This window comes from Pleurodeles waltl, chromosome 12, assembly GCF_031143425.1.
Source record: "Pleurodeles waltl isolate 20211129_DDA chromosome 12, aPleWal1.hap1.20221129, whole genome shotgun sequence".
NCBI classification, from domain to species: Eukaryota; Metazoa; Chordata; class Amphibia; order Caudata; family Salamandridae; genus Pleurodeles; species Pleurodeles waltl.
In genome coordinates this window covers 113,132,892-113,147,814 of record NC_090451.1, presented here as the reverse complement: position 1 = coordinate 113,147,814, position 14,923 = coordinate 113,132,892, and the positions used below count along the sequence as shown (strand labels likewise).

The window sequence follows — 14,923 nt, the reverse complement described above, 5'->3', positions numbered from 1 at the left end:
ATGAAGGGAAGTGGCATAGAGTAGAGTGGAGTGGAGTGGAGTAGAGGGGCATAGCAGAGAGTGACAGGGTGGAGTGGCATAGAATGGAGTAGCATAAAGTGGAGTGAAGTGGCGTATAGTGGAGTGGCATAGATTAGAGTGGCATAGAGTGGAGTGATAGAGTGGAACAATGTAGATTAGAGTGGAGTAGAACTGAGTAGAGTGGAGTGGTATAGAGTTGCACAGTGTAGAGTGCAGTGGCACTGAGGGGAGTAGAGTATAGTCATGCAGAGGAATACAGTGTGAGAAAGTAACTAAAGTGTCAATAGAGACGGCGTTTAGGGTGAAAAATAAGCTGTATGCTTGTCATGAATGTTGGAAAGCACATTGCACATCCAAGAATGATAAGAAAACACTTTTAAAATATAAAAAATAGCGTACCGTAGAAAGACGAAAAGAACACATGTACTTGGTCCATCGTCCATGGAGGAATGAACACAAGAAAGGAAGATTCAGTCTATGGGAGCTAAGCAATCGAAATATTGCAAATGTGAGTGACATAGAAAACAATTAATGGTAAGTAAGCTATAGGCATGTGGTAAGCCCACTGAATTCTAAACAATATGTCTCACAGCACATTCACTGTGTACGCAAGACATAAAAAGGTGTGACTAAGAGAATTCTGAGATTTAGAGCTTGACAGCAATTCACAACCCAACAAAATTGAGCCCTATATAATAATTTACAACAGAGCCAAAGTACACCTTTTATACCCCCAATGGTGGAGGTAAGATATTCAGCAGACACGTGGTCTCCCAGTGCTAAAGGATTTTGGCTAGATATGAAGTGGGCGAAGTGCCCTGAAAACATTATAAAAGTAGGACACGTGCTATAAGCAGACATCACTTCCTTGGCAAGGCAGAAGAAAGGGCAGTTCAGAGGGAAGAAATGAGAGGGCTGAGGAACAGACAGATAGCTCCCCTATGGGCAGAGGTGGCGGGAGCATGGAACACTCCTGACATGACTATGATGACGATGCAGATGGGCCTCTTAACTTGCGGAGTTAGGAGCACGACAAACCCACCTCTCCTAGACCTCCCTGGAAGATCATACACTGGGGAGGGTTCCCCTGGGTCCCTTCCCCCCCCCCGGCTGGGCCCCATACAGCTGTAGACACACTCACACGATGCGTAGTTAGGTCTCGGTTTCTGGGCAAGTTGTTTGGCTTGCTTGTTATTTGTTGTAATAAGAGATGATGAGTACCTGACGTGCCAGAGCTGGAAATGGTGGGAACCGACCACCCTGCTCCATGGGCATACAGCACTGAACCGGAGACCCACAGGAGGCCCACACTACAGATCACAAGCCTGCTTACAGATTTATGCAAGGAACAGCCCTCAGCGTGGTGGTAACATAATATAATAGCAGTAATGGGTAACTGTTCAAAAGTTGTCATGGAAAGGAGATTCATACAGCTCTGCAACCTGTTACAATCCTGTGAATAATATGTACCATCTGAAATACCAATAAATAAAAAAAAAAAAAAATCTACTGCACAACTTAGGGTAAGGCTGGTGTTGTAGTGGTAGATCTGAGGCCCTAGGAGAGCTGGAGACCCCACAGAGCTACAGCAGCTCAGAAGTCCACTTAGGCTTCATCAGGGACCCGTTTTGTGACTTGAAAACCCATTAATGCAATATAAAGGGGTGAAGTAAATGTCATCAACATTGCATAAACTGGTGTTCTTTGCAGTTTTTTTTAATAAATAACAGCGCCTGGAAGCCCTTCTGACTGTGAAGGTTTGTTTAACAAATAGTGTTGTAACAACATAAAAGAGGGGGAACTGTAAGACAGTTGCACAGATAGAAGGACGGATAGAAGGTTAAACAGATCGTCATAAATATGCCACATGCACCGATGCATCTGTACAGGTTTGTAGACAGAAAGGCAGGTATGTAGCTGTTAGTAAATCATGGATGAGATATAATCAGTGTCACAGAAACCGCTGTAAATCACACGCGCCTGCTTTAGAAAGAACCACGCCACAAAGACCTTGGTAGTCAGCATGTAGGCTTTAAAGTGTTAACATAAACAGAGATGGGCAGAAATAGGCAGTAAGGCAGATACCCAGATTGAAATAGAAAGGTAAATAGAAAGCACATGTAGTAATAGACGTGGACCTATAAGTATATAGAGAAGCAGCTGTTGGTACGAAAATGGGATCACATATGATCAACTTTGTGTGGACTGTCAGGATTTGAAAACGGTTGCTTCATACCAAAAAAAACCATAGCTCCAAGATGTCCTCCTCAATGTCCCTATGAGCGTTATAGTGTTGACAAAGCATACAGCCAGGCATCAACACTCTGTTAGACAGGTTCACAGTCACGCACAGGTAGGTGAGCAGATAGATAAGCAGGCACACAGGCAAAAAGATGGATGGACAGATGAATGGATCAATGGATGGACGGACCTCTCTGTTATACATGAGTCAAATGTAGGGATGGGCGTAACCAGTGTAACTCACTGCAGTGTAATTACGCGAAATTACAGCAACATTATGCGAGGTTGCACAGAATTACACAAGGCTATTTTCCTGGTGCAAAATACACGCTCAGATCCAAAAGGAACCTGATATACACTTTGCACAAGAAAATCGATCTAAATGCAACAGAACTGGCACAACAGCCGCTGCTCGCGCTCTTTTCCTCCGCTCTTGGGTAGATGTCTTTCCCCACATTACTCCAAATTCCACAAAGGAGCGTAATTGTGTAATTCACGATTCGACCACGACTAATAAACTTGGCTTAAGTTTTAAAACTTTCCCTCTAGCTGCCCGGTGATCCGTCGGGTGCGGGATGATGAAGCCAAACGCTGATTGGGTGAGTGCGCCTCTCAGTGTCCTTCTCCGTCGCCTCTTTCTTTCAGACCCTTGGGAGCTCAGTCTTACTTTCTATACAAATATTTATTTTTAGACCTTTTTTCTTTGCGGCCTGAATTGTTGCAAAAACGGATATTTGACTAGCAGGATCCCTTTCAACATTGAAAGCTACTTTGCGTCAGCACAGGAGCCTCGGCGCTGCAGGTACAGGAGACACAGACATCCATCCCTCTTGCTGACCGGGTCCCGTGAAACCAAACTGTAGCTCATACTTTTCACATCAGGACCGCCACAAACGTAAAAGCGCAGAAAGGTGAAATAAATAATAACATTGTTAACGCGTTCTTCAAAGACATTTAATTTCACCGTTGAAATTAGGTTCAAGCTCTTAACACATGTAAATATTAAGAAGTGAGAATAAAAATGCTGCCCAACTGCCGTGACATTGCCACCCGCAATGCCGTGATTCGGATTCAAACCGAGGTTGATGCAGCCACAACGCAGAGTACTAACCACTATACGATCACGGCAAGCTACTTGGGCTCTGAAAAGACTACCCTGGTGTGGCTCTGATAGGCTTAAAAAAGGTCAAAGTGTCCGTGGAGTGGATAGATTTAGCGTTTGTTTAAAACCAATCTTTTCAAGTTAGATCAGGGTCTTTTCTTTGAGTAGCAGATCACAGCAAATATTTACCTCTCTGCTTCCAGTGACAAGACTCCCCATAAACTAAGAAGCCCAGCCTTCTTAACAAGATCCACCACTCTGCCCTGCAAGTCTCAAGTGTTCTATGAGTGCTGGGGTCGGGGAAGTGAACACTGCAAAAACTTAATCCACGGCCGACCAAACTCCTCCAGGCCAGGAGGGGCTCGGAACAGGCCCCCACATATTGTTTTTTTTTTCTTTTCTGGGTGTCTCTTCAGACACATTCAGCTGCTTGGTGCATACTGCTTTAGAGTTGCATTGTGTGGAATGAAGTGGCGTAAACTTGACTAGCAAACAATGGAGTGGTGATGACTGGAGGGTCATAGAAGGGAGTAGATTGAAGTGCAAAGAGTAGAGTGACGTAATGTGTCATAGAATACAGTGGAATATAATGAAGTGGTGTGCCTTGGCATGGCGTTGAATAGCATTGTGAGGAATGGAGTGGCATAGAGCAGAGTGGGGTAGAGAGGAGTGAGGTTGCATAGAATGGCATAGAGTAGCATAGAGTAAAGTAGTATGGTGTAGAGTGGCATAGTGTGGTGTAGAGTGAAGTGGCATGGAATGGCATAGAGTCAGAGAACAGTCTGTCATGGAGAGGGGTGGCAAAGAATTAGGAGGAGTGGAGTCGGACTGCATGAAGTAGAGTGTTGTGGAGTTGAGTAGCATACAGTCGCGTTGCATGGAGTGACACTGTGGTGTAGAGAGGAGCAGAGAAAAAAGTGGCATAGAGTAGAAAGGCCTACAGGAGAGTAGTGTAGAGTGGCACAGCATAGAGTAGTGTGCAGTAGAGTGGCATAGAGTGGAGCGCATGTAGTGCCATTGTGTGATATTTTGTGAGATGGAGTGGAGTGGAGTACAGTGAAGTGGCATGGAATGAAGTAGTATAGAGTAGAGTGGGAGAGAGTAAAGTGGAGTGGCATAGAGTGAACTAGAGTAGAGCGTAGTGGGATAGAGTGGAGTAGCATGGAGTGGAATGGAGAGGCACAGAGTAGGGTAGAGTGCAAAAGTGTGGAATGGCATGGAGTTGAGTGGAGTGGCATAGAGTAGAGTGGCATTCTGTGGGGTGGATTAGAGTGGCATGGAGTGGCATACAGTAGAGTGGAATAGAGCTTAGTGGTGGAGAGTACAGTGGCTTAGAGTGGAGTATAGTAGCATGGAGTAGAGTAGCGTAGAGTAGAGAGGGGTGCAACGGAGTAGAGTGGCATAGAGTTGAGTGCTGTACAGTGGCGTAGAGTAGAATGGGATAAAATAAAGTATCGTACAATAGACTGGAGTAGAGTAGCATAGAGTGGAGAGGCATAGAGTGGAGAGGAGTAAAGTAGAGTGGAATTGTATAGAGTAGAGTTCAGTTGAGTATTCTAGAGTGATGTAGAGCAGAGTGCATAGAGTCACATAAAGTGGCATTCTATGAAGTAGGGTGGCGTAGAGAGGAATGAAGGGACGTGGCATAGAGTAGAGTGGAGTGGAGTAGAGGGGCATAGCAGAGAGTGACAGGGTGGAGTGGCATAGAATGGAGTAGCATAAAGTAGAGTGAAGTGGCGTATAGTGGAGTGGCATAGATTAGAGTGGCATAGAGTGGAGTGATAGAGTGGAACAATGTAGATTAGAGTGGAGTAGAACTGAGTAGAGTGGAGTGGTATAGAGTTGCACAGTGTAGAGTACAGTGGCACTGAGGGGAGTAGAGTATAGTCATGTAGAGGAATACAGTGTGAGAAAGTAACTAAAGTGTCAATAGAGACGGCGTTTAGGGTGAAAAATAAGCTGTATGCTTGTCATGAATGTTGGAAAGCACATTGCACATCCAAGAATGATACGAAAACACTTTTAAAATATAAAAAATAGCGTACTGTAGAAAGACAAAAAGAACACATGTACTTGGTCCATCCTCCATGGAGGAATGAACACAAGAAAGGAAGATTCAGTCTATGGGAGCTAAGCAATCGAAATATTGCAAATGTGAGTGACATAGAAAACAATTAATGGTAAGTAAGCTATGGGCGTGTGGTAAGCCCACTGAATTCTAAACAATATGTCTCACAGCACATTCACTGTGTACGCAAGACATAAAAAGGTGTGACTAAGAGAATTCTGAGATTTAGAGCTTGACAGCAATTCACAACCCAACAAAATTGAGCCCTATATAATAATTTACAACAGAGCCAAAGTACACCTTTTATACCCCCAATGGTGGAGGTAAGATATTCAGCAGACACGTGGTCTCCCAGTGCTAAAGGATTTTGGCTAGATATGAAGTGGGCGAAGTGCCCTGAAAACATTATAAAAGTAGGACACGTGCTATAAGCAGACATCACTTCCTTGGCAAGGCAGAAGAAAGGGCAGTTCAGAGGGAAGAAATGAGAGGGCTGAGGAACAGACAGATAGCTCCCCTATGGGCAGAGGTGGCGGGAGCATGGAACACTCCTGACATGACTATGATGACGATGCAGATGGGCCTCTTAACTTGCGGAGTTAGGAGCACGACAAACACACCTCTCCTAGACCTCCCTGGAAGATCATACACTGGGGAGGGTTCCCCTGGGTCCCTCCCCCCCCCCCGGCTGGGCCCCATACAGCTGTAGACACACTCACACGATGCGTAGTTAGGTCTCGGTTTCTGGGCAAGTTGTTTGGCTTGCTTGTTATTTGTTGTAATAAGAGATGATGAGTACCTGACGTGCCAGAGCTGGAAATGGTGGGAACCGACCACCCTGCTCCATGGGCATACAGCACTGAACCGGAGACCCACAGGAGGCCCACACTACAGATCACAAGCCTGCTTACAGATTTATGCAAGGAACAGCCCTCAGCGTGGTGGTAACATAATATAATAGCAGTAATGGGTAACTGTTCAAAAGTTGTCATGGAAAGGAGATTCATACAGCTCTGCAACCTGTTACAATCCTGTGAATAATATGTACCATCTGAAATACCAATAAATAAAAAAAATAAAAAATCTACTGCACAACTTAGGGTAAGGCTGGTGTTGTAGTGGTAGATCTGAGGCCCTAGGAGAGCTGGAGACCCCACAGAGCTACAGCAGCTCAGAAGTCCACTTAGGCTTCATCAGGGACCTGGTTTGTGACTTGAAAACCCATTAATGCAACAATAAAGGGGTGAAGTAAATGTCATCAACATTGCATAAACTGGTGTTCTTTGCAGTTTTTTTTAATAAATAACAGCGCCTGGAAGCCCTTCTGACTGTGAAGGTTTGTTTAACAAATAGTGTTGTAACAACATAAAAGAGGGGGAACTGTAAGACAGTTGCACAGATAGAAGGACGGATAGAAGGTTAAACAGATCGTCATAAATATGCCACATGCACCGATGCATCTGTACAGGTTTGTAGACAGAAAGGCAGGTATGTAGCTGTTAGTAAATCATGGATGAGATATAATCAGCGTCACAGAAACCGCTGTAAATCACACGCGCCTGCTTTAGAAAGAACCACGCCACAAAGACCTTGGTAGTCAGCATGTAGGCTTTAAAGTGTTAACATAAACAGAGATGGGCAGAAATAGGCAGTAAGGCAGATACCCAGATTGAAATAGAAAGGTAAATAGAAAGCACATGTAGTAATAGACGTGGACCTATAAGTATATAGAGAAGCAGCTGTTGGTACGAAAATGGGATCACATATGATCAACTTTGTGTGGACTGTCAGGATTTGAAAACGGTTGCTTCATACCAAAAAAAACCATAGCTCCAAGATGTCCTCCTCAATGTCCCTATGAGCGTTATAGTGTTAACAAAGCATACAGCCAGGCATCAACACTCTGTTAGACAGGTTCACAGTCATGCACAGGTAGGTGAGCAGATAGATAAGCAGGCACACAGGCAAAAAGATGGATGGACAGATGAATGGATCAATGGATGGACGGACCTCTCTGTTATACATGAGTCAAATGTAGGGATGGGCGTAACCAGTGTAACTCACTGCAGTGTAATTACGCGAAATTACAGCAACATTATGCGAGGTTGCACAGAATTACACAAGGCTATTTTCCTGGTGCAAAATACACGCTCAGATCCGAAAGGAACCTGATATACACTTTGCACAAGAAAATCGATCTAAATGCAACAGAACTGGCACAACAGCCGCTGCTCGCGCTCTTTTCCTCCGCTCTTGGGTAGATGTCTTTCCCCACATTACTCCAAATTCCACAAAGGAGCGTAATTGTGTAATTCACGATTCGACCACGACTAATAAACTTGGCTTAAGTTTTAAAACTTTCCCTCTAGCTGCCCGGTGATCCGTCGGGTGCGGGATGATGAAGCCAAACGCTGATTGGGTGAGTGCGCCTCTCAGTGTCCTTCTCCGTCGCCTCTTTCTTTCAGACCCTTGGGAGCTCAGTCTTACTTTCTATACAAATATTTATTTTTAGACCTTTTTTCTTTGCGGCCTGAATTGTTGCAAAAACTGATATTTGACTAGCAGGATCCCTTTCAACATTGAAAGCTACTTTGCGTCAGCACAGGAGCCTCGGCGCTGCAGGTACAGGAGACACAGACATCCATCCCTCTTGCTGACCGGGTCCCGTGAAACCAAACTGGAGCTCATACTTTTCACATCAGGACCGCCACAAACGTAAAAGCGCAGAAAGATGAAATAAATAATAACATTGTTAACGCGTTCTTCAAAGACATTTAATTTCACCGTTGAAATTAGGTTCAAGCTCTTAACTCATGTAAATATTAAGAAGTGAGAATAAAAATGCTGCCCAACTGCCGTGACATTGCCACCCGCAATGCCGTGACTCGGATTCGAACCGAGGTTGCTGCAGCCACAACGCAGAGTACTAACCACTATACGATCACGGCGAGCTACTTGGGCTCTGAAAAGACTACCCTGGTGTGGCTCTGATAGGCTTAAAAAAGGTCAAAGTGTCAGTGGAGTGGATAGATTTAGCGTTTGTTTAAAACCAATCTTTTCAAGTTAGATCAGGGTCTTTTCTTTGAGTAGCAGATCACAGCAAATATTTACCTCTCTGCTTCCAGTGACAAGACTCCCCATAAACCAAGAAGCCCAGACTTCTTAACAAGATCCACCACTCTGCCCTGCAAGTCTCAAGTGTTTTATGAGTGCTGGGGTCGGGGAAGTGAACACTGCAAAAACTTAATCAGCGGCCGACCAAACTCCTCCAGGCCAGGAGGGGCTCGGAACAGGCCCCCACATATTGTTTTTTTTTTCTTTTCTGGGTGTCTCTTCAGACACATTCAGCTGCTTGGTGCATACTGCTTTAGAGTTGCATTGTGTGGAATGAAGTGGAGTAAACTTGACTAGCAAACAATGGAGTGGTGATGAATGGAGGGTCATAGAAGGGAGTAGATTGAAGTGCAAAGAGTAGAGTGACGTAATGTGTCATAGAATACAGTGGATTATAATGAAGTGGTGTGCCTTGGCATGGCGTTGAATAGCATTGTGAGGAATGGAGTGGCATAGAGCAGAGTGGGGTAGAGAGGAGTGAGGTTGCATAGAATGGCATAGAGTAGCATAGAGTAAAGTAGTGTGGTGTAGAGTGGCATAGTGTGGTGTAGAGTGAAGTGGCATGGAATGGCATAGAGTCAGAGAACAGTCTGTCATGGAGAGGGGTGGCAAAGAATTAGGAGGAGTGGAGTCGGACTGCATGAAGTAGAGTGTTGTGGAGTTGAGTAGCATACAGTCGCGTTGCATGGAGTGACACTGTGGTGTAGAGAGGAGCAGAGAAAAAAGTGGCATAGAGTAGAAAGGCCTACAGGAGAGTAGTGTAGAGTGGCACAGCATAGAGTAGTGTGCAGTAGAGTGGCATAGAGTAGAGCGCATGTAGTGGCATTGAGTGATATTGTGTGAGATGGAGTGGAGTGGAGTACAGTGAAGTGGCATGGAATGAAGTAGTATAGAGTAGAGTGGGAGAGAGTAAAGTGGAGTGGCATAGAGTGAACTAGAGTAGAGCGTAGTGGGATAGAGTGGAGTAGCATGGAGTGGAATGGAGAGGCACAGAGTAGGGTAGAGTGCAAAAGTGTGGAATGGCATGGAGTTGAGTGGAGTGGCATAGAGTAGAGTGGCATTCTGTGGGGTGGATTAGAGTGGCATGGAGTGGCATACAGTAGAGTGGAATAGAGCTTAGTGGTGGAGAGTACAGTGGCTTAGAGTGGAGTATAGTAGCATGGAGTAGAGTAGCGTAGAGTAGAGAGGGGTGCAACGGAGTAGAGTGGCATAGAGTTGAGTGGTGTACAGTGGCGTAGAGTAGAATGGGATAAAATAAAGTGGCGTACAGTAGACTGGAGTAGAGTAGCATAGAGTGGAGAGGCATAGAGTGGAGAGGAGTAAAGTAGAGTGGAATTGTATAGAGTAGAGTTCAGTTGAGTATTCTAGAGTGATGTAGAGCAGAGTGGCATAGAGTCACATAAAGTGGCATTCTATGAAGTAGGGTGGCGTAGAGAGGAATGAAGGGAAGTGGCATAGAGTAGAGTGGAGTGGAGTGGAGTAGAGGGGCATAGCAGAGAGTGACAGGGTGGAGTGGCATAGAATGGAGTAGCATAAAGTAGAGTGAAGTGGCGTATAGTGGAGTGGCATAGATTAGAGTGGCATAGAGTGGAGTGATAGAGTGGAACAATGTAGATTAGAGTGGAGTAGAACTGAGTAGAGTGGAGTGGTATAGAGTTGCACAGTGTAGAGTACAGTGGCACTGAGGGGAGTAGAGTATAGTCATGTAGAGGAATACAGTGTGAGAAAGTAACTAAAGTGTCAATAGAGACGGCGTTTAGGGTGAAAAATAAGCTGTATGCTTGTCATGAATGTTGGAAAGCACATTGCACATCCAAGAATGATACGAAAACACTTTTAAAATATAAAAAATAGCGTACTGTAGAAAGACAAAAAGAACACATGTACTTGGTCCATCCTCCATGGAGGAATGAACACAAGAAAGGAAGATTCAGTCTATGGGAGCTAAGCAATCGAAATATTGCAAATGTGAGTGACATAGAAAACAATTAATGGTAAGTAAGCTATGGGCGTGTGGTAAGCCCACTGAATTCTAAACAATATGTCTCACAGCACATTCACTGTGTACGCAAGACATAAAAAGGTGTGACTAAGAGAATTCTGAGATTTAGAGCTTGACAGCAATTCACAACCCAACCAAACTGAGCCCTATATAATAATTTACAACAGAGCCAAAGTACACCTTTTATACACCCAATGGTGGAGGTAAGATATTCAGCAGACACGTGGTCTCCCAGTGCTAAAGGATTTTGGCTAGATATGAAGTGGGCGAAGTGCCCTGAAAACATTATAAAAGTAGGACACGTGCTATAAGCAGACAACACTTCCTTGGCAAGGCAGAAGAAAGGGCACTTCAGAGGGAAGAAATGAGAGGGCTGAGGAACAGACAGATAGCTCCCCTATGGGCAGAGGTGGCGGGAGCATGGAACACTCCTGACATGACTATGATGACGATGCAGATGGGCCTCTTAACTTGCGGAGTTAGGAGCACGAGAAACACCTCTCCTAGACCTCCCTGGAGGATCATACACTGGGGAGGGTTCCCCTGGGTCCCTTCCCCCCCCCCGGCTGGGCCCCATACAGCTGTAGACACACTCACACGATGCGTAGTTAGGTCTCGGTTTCTGGGCAAGTTGTTAGGCTTGCTTGTTATTTGTTGTAATAAGAGATGATGAGTACCTGATGTGCCAGAGCTGGAAATGGTGGGAACCGACCACCCTGCTCCATGGGCATACAGCGCTGAACCGGAGACCCACAGGAGGCCCACACCACAGATCACAAGCCTGCTTACAGATTTATGCAAGGAACAGCCCTCAGCGTGGTGGTAACATAATATAATAGCAGTAATGGGTAACTGTTCAAATGTTGTCATGGAAAGGAGATTCATACAGCTCTGCAACCTGTTACAATCCTATGAATAATATGTACCATCTGAAATACCAATAAATAAAAAAAATAAAAAATCTACTGCACAACTTAGGGTAAGGCTGGTGTTGTAGTGGTAGATCTGAGGCCCTAGGAGAGCTGGAGACCCCACAGAGCTACAGCAGCTCAGAAGTCCACTTGGGCTTCATCAGGGACCCGTTTTGTGACTTGAAAACCCATTAATGCAACAATAAAGGGGTGAAGTAAATGTCATCAACATTGCATATACTGGTGTTCTTTGCAGTTTTTTTAATAAATAACAGCGCCTGGAAGCCCTTCTGACTGTGAAGGTTTGTTTAACAAATAGTGTTGTAACAACATAAAAGAGGGGGAACTGTAAGACAGTTGCACAGATAGAAGGACGGATAGAAGGTTAAACAGATCGTCATAAATAAGCCACATGCACCGATGCATCTGTACAGGTTTGTAGACAGAAAGGCAGGTATGTAGCTGTTAGTAAATCATGGATGAGATATACTCAGCTTCACAGAAACCGCTGTAAATCACACGCGCCTGCTTTAGAAAGAACCACGCCACAAAGACCTTGGTAGTCAGCATGTAGGCTTTAAAGTGTTAACATAAACAGAGATGGGCAGAAATAGGCAGTAAGGCAGATACCCAGATTGAAATAGAAAGGTAAATAGAAAGCACATGTAGTGATAGACGTGGACTGATAAGTACATAGAGAAGCAGCTGTTGGTACGAAAATGGGATCACATATGATCAACTTTGTGTGGACTGTCAGGATTTGAAAACGGTTGCTTCATACCAAAGAAAACCATAGCGCCAAGATGTCCTCCTCAATGTCCCTATGAGCGTTATAGTGTTAACAAAGCATACAGCCAGGCATCAACACTCTGTTAGACAGGTTCACAGTCACGCACAGGTAGGTGAGCAGATAGATAAGCAGGCACACGGGCAAAAAGATGGATGGACAGATGAATGGATCAATGGATAACGGACCTCTCTGTTAAACATGAGTCAAATGTAGGGATGGGCGTAACCAGTGTAACTCACTGCAGTGTAATTACGCGAAATTACAGCAACATCATGCGAGGTTGTACAGAATTACACAAGGCTATTTTCCTGGTGCAAAATACACACTCAGATCCGAAAGGAACCTGATATACATTTTGCACAAGAAAATCGCTCTAAATGCAACAGAACTGGCACAACAGCCGCTGCTCGCGCTCTTTTCCTCCGCTCTTGGGTAGATGTCTTTCCCCACATTACTCCAAATTCCACAAAGGAGCGTAATTGTGTAATTCACGATTCGACCAAGACTAATAAACTTGGCTTAAGTTTTAAAACTTTCCCTCTAGCTGCCCGGTGATCCGTCGGGTGCGGGATGATGAAGCCAAACGCTGATTGGGTGAGTGCGCCTCTCAGTGTCCTTCTCCGTCGCCTCTTTCTTTCAGACCCTTGGGAGCTCAGTCTTACTTTCTATACAAATATTTATTTTTAGACCTTTTTTCTTCGCGGCCTGAATTGCTGCAAAAACTGATATTTGACTAGCAGGATCCCTTTCAACATTGAAAGCTACTCCGCGTCAGTACAGGAGCCTCGGCGCTGCAGGTACAGGAGACACAGACATCCATCCCTCTTGCTGACCGGGTCCCATGAAACCAAACTGTAGCTCATACTTTTCACATCAGGACCGCCACAAACGTAAAAGCGCAGAAAGGTGAAATAAATAATAACATTGTGTAGGAAAGTACCATCTTGCCTGGCATGTTACCCCATTTTTCACTGTATATATGTTGTTTTAGTTGTATGTGTCACTGGGACCCTGGTAACCCAGGGCCCCAGTGCTCATAAGTGTGCCTGAATGTGTTACCTGTGTAGTGACTAACTGTCTCACTGAGGCTCTGCTAATCAGAACCTCAGTGGTTATGCTCTCTCATTTCTTTCCAAATTGTCACTAACAGGCTAGTGACCATTTTTACCAATTTACATTGGCTTACTGGAACACCCTTATAATTCCCTAGTATATGGTACTGAGGTACCCAGGGTATTGGGGTTCCAGGAGATCCCTATGGGCTGCAGCATTTCTTTTGCCACCCATAGGGAGCTCTGACAATTCTTACACAGGCCTGCCACTGCAGCCTGAGTGAAATAACGTCCACGTTATTTCACAGCCATTTTTACACTGCACTTAAGTAACTTATAAGTCACCTATATGTCTAACCTTTACCTGGTAAAGGTTAGGTGCAAAGTTACTTAGTGTGAGGGCACCCTGGCACTAGCCAAGGTGCCCCCACATTGTTCAGAGCCAATTCCCTGAACTTTGTGAGTGCGGGGACACCATTACACGCGTGCACTACATATAGGTCACTACCTATATGTAGCTTCACCATGGTAACTCCGAATATGGCCATGTAACATGTCTATGATCATGGAATTGCCCCCTCTATACCATCCTGGCATAGTTGGCACAATCCCATGATCCCAGTGGTCTGTAGCACAGACCCTGGTACTGCCAAACTGCCCTTCCTGGGGTTTCACTGCAGCTGCTGCTGCTGCCAACCCCTCAGACAGGCAGCTGCCCTCCTGGGGTCCAGCCAGGCCTGGCCCAGGATGGCAGAACAAAGAACTTCCTCTGAGAGAGGGTGTGACACCCTCTCCCTTTGGAAAATGGTGTGAAGGCAGGGGAGGAGTAGCCTCCCCCAGCCTCTGGAAATGCTTTGTTGGGCACAGATGTGCCCAATTCTGCATAAGCCAGTCTACACCGGTTCAGGGACCCCTTAGCCCCTGCTCTGGCGCGAAACTGGACAAAGGAAAGGGGAGTGACCACTCCCCTGACCTGCACCTCCCCTGGGAGGTGTCCAGAGCTCCTCCAGTGTGCTCCAGACCTCTGCCATCTTGGAAACAGAGGTGCTGCTGGCACACTGGACTGCTCTGAGTGGCCAGTGCCACCAGGTGACGTCAGAGACTCCTGCTGATAGGCTCCTTCAGGTGTTAGTAGCCTTTCCTCTCTCCTAGGTAGCCAAACCCTCTTTTCTGGCTATTTAGGGTCTCTGTCTCTGGGGAAACTTTAGATAACGAATGCATGAGCTCAGCCGAGTTCCTCTGCATCTCCCTCTTCACCTTCTGATAAGGAAATGACCGCTGACCGCGCTGGAAGCCTGCAAACCTGCAACATAGTAGCAAAGACGACTACTGCAACTCTGTAACGCTGATCCTGCCGCCTTCTCGACTGTTTTCCTGCTTGTGCATGCTGTGGGGGTAGCCTGCCTCCTCTCTGCACCAGAAGCTCCGAAGAAATCTCCCGTGGGTCGACGGAATCTTCCCCCTGCAACCGCAGGCACCAAAAAGCTGCATTACCAGTCCCTTGGGTCTCCTCTCAGCACGACGAGCGAGGTCCCTCGAATCCAGCGACGCTGTCCAAGTGACCCGCACAGTCCAGTGACTCTTCAGCCCAAGTTTGGTGGAGGTAAGTCCTTGCCTCACCT

General features: G+C 45.6%; 1 non-coding gene across 1 annotated transcript; it reads right to left on the bottom strand.

Annotated features, from left to right (window-relative positions):
• Positions 1 to 8,308: 8,308 nt before the first annotated feature.
• Positions 8,309 to 8,380, bottom strand: TRNAH-GUG (transfer RNA histidin (anticodon GUG)). The gene has a single exon. It is a non-coding gene; the product is annotated as a tRNA-His (tRNA).
• Positions 8,381 to 14,923: the final 6,543 nt, after the last annotated feature.